The following is a 7,994-nucleotide window of genomic DNA, read 5'->3' as shown; positions in this document are numbered from 1 at the left end:
GAGGCGACAGTTCCCGCGCGGGAAACTCTCCACGTGGAGCCACGGACTCCCGTACGGGAGATTCACCACTCTAGAGCGACAGTGCGCGCATGTGTTTTCATTACTCAGCTCCCAAATGGCAAGCACGGGAACGTCACCATTTCGGGCCAACATTGCGTGACGGGAACGTCACCATTTCGGGCCAACATCGCGCAACGGGAACGTCACCATTTTGGGCCAACAACTCGCGATCGGGAACGTCACCATTTCGGGCCGACATGGCGCGATCGGGAACGTCACCATTTTGGGTCAAGTCGCAAACTTCACACCAAACATATCAAGCAAAAAAGACGAATTTGCGAAGCCACAAACGCACATTTTCTGTGAGATTTGTGTATGGGTACCTTTTCCCTTTTGAGTAAATATCATGCATTCATGAGTATTTACGGTAGAAAACGAACTTTCGAAGATATCGTATTATGGAGGTATTAAACGTTCCAAAATCTAAGAACGTCGAAATAAACAACATAGTACTGTCAAAGCAATCACGATAATAATTTGTACATTCCAACAAGTCACTGATTTTGCTTTCAGGAAGAGGGACTATGATAGGGAGAATCGGGAAGCATACTGTATCTACGTGACTCAGGCTCCGTGACTGCCAGGGCCTGGATACTAAATGCTGTAAACAACGCAGCATTTTTTTTTTATACCGAGAATGAAAAAAAATAACAAGATACCTGTGGGCATGGAAGACGAAATATGGATCTTCAAATCTTGTGGCGTTGGCTACTTCATCTGTGTCCTCTATCGGTCAACACTGACTTTATAAAACAACACTCGCTCCTCACTGCCGAAGTCGTGACACACCGGCCGGCCATAACCCACGCTACTACTAATTAATATTCATTAGGTCAAAGGTCATGGTATTGTTTAATGTCAAGGTCGGAGAACACAGTATTAATGGGCGTGGGTATAGAAAGTAGTGCGGGCAGAACTATTGAATCAAGCAAGGACATTATTCTGTGATAAAAGCTCCTTGAATCAAGCGACTTATGTGAGATGTAACCAGGAGTAAACTGAGCTGTGTTGTATAGTAATGCATCGGCTTGTACACTGTATAATCTGATACAGTGTACAAGATACATACTGTGAAGATTTCCCTGTTCGTGTATAAATGCGCCGAATTACGCAACTGCGTTCCATGGTGAGCCGCCTGCAGTTCCTTTGACCTCCACAGGTGGCCAAATAAAAGAGGTCGTCACGATGTTAAAAACATAACTTTTTTGTTTTCTATTATTTTGTAGATGTACTAGTTGGCCGTGTTAATCTAGTGCACCCTACTATAATTTTACCGCGTCGAAGTGAGCCACCTTGGGGTGCTATAGAAATCCCCATAGGTCGAAAACTGTGTTCTGTCACTTCAAAGGTCGCAGTGCCTCCGCGACAGTTTGTGTATTATTTTAGAATTCACTTGGAAACGGATACGCTAACTTACATTATGTTATTGTGATTAAACGTGATAATGTGTGCATATGAGCTGTAGTTCTCTGTGTGTATTTTATTTTAAATTTTGACGAGTTTTGCATACTTTCACCGAGGAGGTAGCTCCTTGCTTCCACTGTGACATATTTGCAGCGGCAGAGGCGCAGTGTCTGGTGTTCTGTATATTCGAGAGAGACGACGTCCTTTTCCTGGGATTTGGATTTAAATCCTTTTTATCTCCAAAATACTGCTCATCGATAGGAACAATGGCGTGTATTTACTAATCCAAGCTATACCGCCATGCTCTGCGTTTCAGGAAACGTGAAGAAGATAAATAAATCAAATCTTTGTTTAAAATCAACTTTGCAGCGTGCTGAATTCCTCCAAACACGACTGAATTCCGTTGGCATTTTACAAATACGTAGATTAAAACCACTGCAATGTATTAACATTTACATAATTAAAATTACTATACTATCTACAGCTAACAATACAATTGCACATTATTGCACAGTAACTTGAGTAAGTCACTATGTCCGTGGCACGGTGCGCCGTAGAATTCATGTCAGCGTTACATTTTTTCAGGTACCACTACGAGACCAGGCCTGTCACAAGAGACCATCGGTTGGATCTTGGAGGGAAAAAGGAATCAGACCTACTTCATTTATTTTTATTCCAACCTGTTGCCTTCGCGTTATTGTTGCCGTTACTAACACAACCAAGTCTGGCACGATCTTACTACTAACATAAAACCAGTGAGATGTCATTCGTTTGTGTTGTATCATGCTTTTGCTGTTGGATGTTGTTGACGGCTTCCTTTCGTGTTGGAACACTCGTTAGTAGTTCGGAACAATAATATTGGTTTACTAACTGACTTGTTCCTTCATATACACGATGTAACAACTAACGTTATTTTTGGTGACATAATGACTCACATGTATGATGGAAACATCTACATTTCCTATTATACAGCTAGCCTTGGTTCAATCCGGATTATGCTCCGCTTTTTCTAGCGTAGCGGATCTAAATCCGGATGGTACCCAGGGTCCCTGGCTATTATAAGGCGGGATAAAAGATGACCCCGGTAATTGTAGGGGGATATCAGTTACAAGTTGTGGCAAATTATCTATGTCAATACTAAACATACGTCTAACAACTTTTTCTGGACGACCACAAACTTGCCTCCCCTAATCATGCCGGATTTACAAATCGATTTGGAACAAACGACTTTACAAGTATTTATTATGGATTCCCTGCTAAGCAAATACCTCTCCGAAAACAAACGCCATTACTTATGTTTTGTCGATTTCAAAAAGGCATTTGACTCTGTTCGTTGAAAAAGTGTAAAAAAATATTGTTCGGGTCCAAAATTTACATTGTGAAAAGACTAGATAAAGATTATAAGCTTAAGATTTGTCCACGCGCGTTCTGTTTTTGGGTGCCAGATTATAAACAAAGCCTAGAAGTGCAAAGGACGTGCAATTTTGCAATTTCTACTGCAAGACTTTTATTCATTCGCAGAACTCATAAGTGATCATATCCGATTTTGTTTGTTTCTCATCATTTTTAGCGATGTGTCTGTTTCCAAACTAACTTGAAATGACATTACCTTGTACAGCAGTATTTTTGACCATATATAACGTAAACTACGCAAGCACTGTTTGGGACACTGCACCAGAGCAGGATCTACAAAAACTGCAACGGATGCAGAACAGAGCCGGGAGGCTGCTGCTGGGAGCCCCGCACAGAACGCCGTCGGCTGAAGTACGGAATCGACTGGGCTGGAAGGACCCCACATCAGTTGCAGCTTTTAAAAACCGACTGCGTCGAGTCACTTAGAATGACTTTAATTTGTGAAATGAAACTTGGATGTCGATACTGATAGCAATAAGATATGAATCGAAATAATGTTTGAATTTTGTATGAACTTGTATTGTATGCATTATATAATTGTATTTCTATGACTGATTATTGTAACTGAAACCGAAGCATTATACCCCTGACCCACCTCCCCTTGAACTCTTGAAAAGCGGCTCAGGCCGAAGAGGTGTACTGTTACATACTGTACTTTTTCAGGGTTAAATAAGGGTTTAAAAAAGCAACTCCGTCGCAAAAGTGTAGAACTATATTTTCAGGGTCAAAATTTACATTTTACATACTACAGTGTCTACCCCATAATTTTTTGAAGAGGCAACTAACAATATGCCCAAAATTCTATGGGAAGACGGCTGGAAATCTTTGTTCATCGATATGAGATTTTCGCCATACTTCTCTTAGCGGAATTGTAGCACTCCGGCCTTACCTTAGGGTGTCCGACGGCTCAAGAAATCGTCTAGAAACTGTAAATCCGGTCCAACAGCCTTGAGTATGGTTCGCAATGCATGGCGGTATAGCATCAGTTGTTTCGGCAGAACAATAGAAGTTCAACGGCGGCCATGTTTCCGTATAACAACAACATATAACATCACTATCTACGACTGCAACCATTTTAAAACATAAATACAAATATGTAATTATACAGGTTCTATTTAAGCATGTGCCACGAAGAAATCGCTGTAATCTCCAACTTGACACTGCATCCGGTGTTGTGTTATTGGCGGGAAACCTGGCGTCCCCACCGCCGCAAATCTTTCGGCTCGTAAATCTGTAAAATTCATCAAAATTGAAAAAAAAAATAACTACCGAACACGGATATATAGTATCATGTGTAATCACTTAGAGTAACATACTCAGTAATTTTATCTTAGATTGAACGTAACTTGTCTGAAAGTTGTGATGGACTGTTAGTTGGTAACTGTTACCATGGAGGTAGAAAAAAAGAGATTCTACCTCCATGCTGTTACTTTTAAAATCGGATGTTAGTAAACTGATGAGGAACATGAACGTTGTAGCAAAAAGGAAATCAACGACACAGATAAGTCAAAAATGGAACAAAACTGAACAAAGCAAACGTTATAACTAGAAACCAACGTAAAACTGGATTTTAAAAAATTATTCGGCGAACGGTGTTACCCAACACGGTCTTAACCTTGATCCTGACGACTTGAATCTGAAAATGAAAACAAGAATGACAAGCTTTTGCCTTACACTACCTAATATAAATCTGAAAGAGAAATTAAAGCTGTCTGATTTCGTTATATAAATCACCAAAGTCGTGTAGACTACTACTGTAACACTCGGGTCTCGCGCCAAGCTGATATACTATAATGCATGACGGGATAGCGTCATTTTGTTAATGGTCGCCATCTTTTCAGCGTCCCAGCCGGACAAGTATGAAAATAACTGTTGATGCATTACTAGTACATCGTTGCATTGTAACCAGGTTGGGCCTGGGCACGTTGTGAGGACGCATGATTTGTGTTTACTGTTCAGGAGCCGGATATCAGCAAGACTAAACTTACGGTCTTTTATCGGTACAAAAAAGAATCGTTATTCCAACGAGGCTATAACGTCCTTGCAAAAGGAATCAGCGCTACAGAACAAAGTACGCAACAAAGTACGCGTACGAAGACTAACAAAACTCGAAACGCAAACGGTATGATTAAGAAACCCCTAGCCTCAGCTTGCTGGAAATGTATATATTTCAAGGAAAATATGAGTAAATGGCAACCCACAACACATACGCAGGGATTGAATCTGAAATACCGAACAAGGTTTTTATTTTTGCTACAACCGTAACACTCTAGCGTCATTATAATGCATGACGGGATAGCGTCGTTTTGTTTATGTCCGCCATATTTTTCTACCCCGGTACTAGTTCTAGCGTCCTGAGTGTTAGCATGTACATGTATGAGAATAGGGGAATAGCCGTAAAGTCTAAGCCGCTCGCTAAGTCATTTGTATAGCGTGAGTTTGACGCACATCTTTATGTTTTAATTTGAGGACGAACATTTTGTGTTCGTTGTCGAGGAGCCGGTTGTCGTTAGCGTTATCAACTACGCTATCAACAGCACTGTTCGTATAAGACTTACTCGTAATTGCGATTGTGTCTTCTTCGGACATTTTTTTGTACCGTAGTATAACAGGCTTTTTATGTGTGTGTGTTCTACCGAGTTTCAAGACTATTATTACAGCACAGAAATGTCCATAGAAGACGCACTCGTGATTACGTCGATCACTCGACGTTTTTAGAATTTTGCTTCAAACCAAGCTAGGGGCGTTGTTTTGATTCCAGCCGGTTAAATCAAAAATTGGTTGCACCTGTAGTACAACTGGTGAATTTCCCGTGCGACAAATGTCGACCAAAATGGTCCAATTCCCGTTTGTGTGGAGAAGTTCCCGTCTGTATATCGGCCGTGAAGTTGCCGTACGGCGTCCGCGGACGGACATTATTTGCCACTGCTGGTGAATTTCCCGTACGCGAAATGTCGACTAAAATGGTCCAATTCCCGTTCGTGTAATATGATCAAAGTTCGGGCAATTTGATCAAATTAGTCTGTTGCCTAGACAACTAGAGAAATCTATGTTGTGATATAGCCTATGATTAAATCATAGATACAGTGGGTTGACAGATCAACAGAATTAAATCTAGAATTTAGGCCACACCAATTTAATTTCTTGGTTAACGGATTCGCCTCTTCATTTTTTTCTGATTTGCAAATAAAAATAAAAATTCAGAATCAACTGCAAAATGCTCATATTTTGCCCTGAACAGTTGAAAACAGTCCTTTTCTTACTACTTGTTACAGTCATTCCATCTTTCAATGCAGTGCTACCATTAAAAGTTCAAAATTCATTGTTTAAATTTTGAACCAGCCTGGTGTGTTGACTTCATGGCTCCTATCGTACCATTTTTGATGCCTAGGCCTGTTTTTATTTTTATTTTTTTTTCGCCCGCCCGCTCCATTATTTTTCTAGAAAAATCCGTTAACCAAGAAATTAAATTGGTGTGGCCTTAGTACAAAATAAAATCGACCGTCCTGACAGTTTTGATTGTAATATGTACACTGGGAAGACTATGGTGGTACATTGCAAGTACTCTGACACTAGACCAGTAAAGGAGACAGGGAAGTTTCCATGTGGAGTCTGCAGAAAGGGTGTCGGTGAAAACTCGATATTCTGTCCCCACTGTCAGCATTGGATACACAAGAAATGCACTAGTATCAAAGGGAAACTGAAAGAAGACCCTAATTTCATCTGCAGGCAATGTCACAGTAACTCACCATCCCCTGTACAACCTACACAAGAGGTTACTGTCGCTGGAGAAACCTTTAAGGTGGTCCCTACTTTCTGTTACTTGGGTGACATGATTGGTCAGTCGGGGGGCTGCACAGATGCGGTAACAGCCAGGATCAAAACGGCTTGGAAGAGCTTCCACGAGCTCCTTCCCATACTTGCAGACCGAAGCATCCCTTTCATAAATCGCGGTCATGTTTTTAACTCTTGTGTCAGAAGCGTAATGCTTTATGGGTCTGAGACCTGGGCGGTGTCCACAGAAGACCTTAGAAGGCTAGACAGGTGTGACAACGCCATGATTAGATGGATATGTTCCAGTAGACTGGCTGATAGGGTGTCAAGTGATCAGCTTAGGTGTAGGTTAGGTGTAAGCAGCCTACGTGAGATCTTGCGCTACAACAGACTTCGCTGGTATGGGCACGTGCAAAGAATGGACCCGCAGAACTGGCCAAGGAAGGTCATGACAATGCCCGTAGAGGGACGAAACCCGCGGGGTCGTCCAAAAAAGAGATGGATAGACAGTATTAGGGAAGATGTCAAAAACTTGAAACTGCAGAAGGCCAACCCGCTAGACAGAAGCAGCTGGAGAGCAGCTATTAGACCCAAACGACACCCCACGACGTCCAACCCTTGCATGACGGGGAACAACGGACGCTAAGCCGAGCAGTGAGTGAGAGTGAGTGTAAAACAAGTGCTTTTAAAAAAAGCTGACATTTCAGCTGACGAAGGTTTTACTGCCGTTATTGAGGTAGAAGTTGTTGAAATGATATTACCCAAGTTGATGAAATTGGTACGAGACCACTTAAAGAAGAAAACACATCTGATAAAAAAGCAAAACAGCGAATGTTAAAAAGAAACTTAAAAAAACTCATACGTCGAGAGCTTGAACAATTAGTTTTTGAGTGTTAAAAGCAAAACAGCGACTGCTAAAAAAAGAAAATAAAAAAAGCTCCTCTCCGGGGATCGAAATTTTTAAAAAGAAAATTAAAAAAAAGAAAATTTAAAAAAAAAATAAAATAAAAATTAAAAAAAAAGTTCCTCTCCGGGGACGAACTCTCAATGTCCAAACCCCGCTACGTGCACCGCAACTCAGCTAGCATCGCTACCCAGTTGAGCTATCTCATTACGTCATCGTCTGACCGCCTAAGCAACTACCTATACATAGCGATCCGAGAAAATTGGGCAGGTCCGAGCGAATTATGATTGAAGCATGAAAGCCCGTCTTTAAAAAGAGTAAGTATCATACGTATTGCCATTCCTGAGTAAGAACCATGCAACAGGCAAACGTCAAAGTGCAAACATAATAGAGAAACTTCGCCAGGACATGCAACAACGACATCTAGCGACAGGCGGCA

The sequence above is a fragment of the Branchiostoma belcheri genome, unplaced genomic scaffold, assembly GCF_001625305.1.
Source record: "Branchiostoma belcheri isolate BF01 breed outbred unplaced genomic scaffold, Haploidv18h27 scaffold166, whole genome shotgun sequence".
NCBI lineage: Eukaryota > Metazoa > Chordata > Leptocardii > Amphioxiformes > Branchiostomatidae > Branchiostoma > Branchiostoma belcheri.
Note: the sequence above shows the minus strand (reverse complement) of the source record.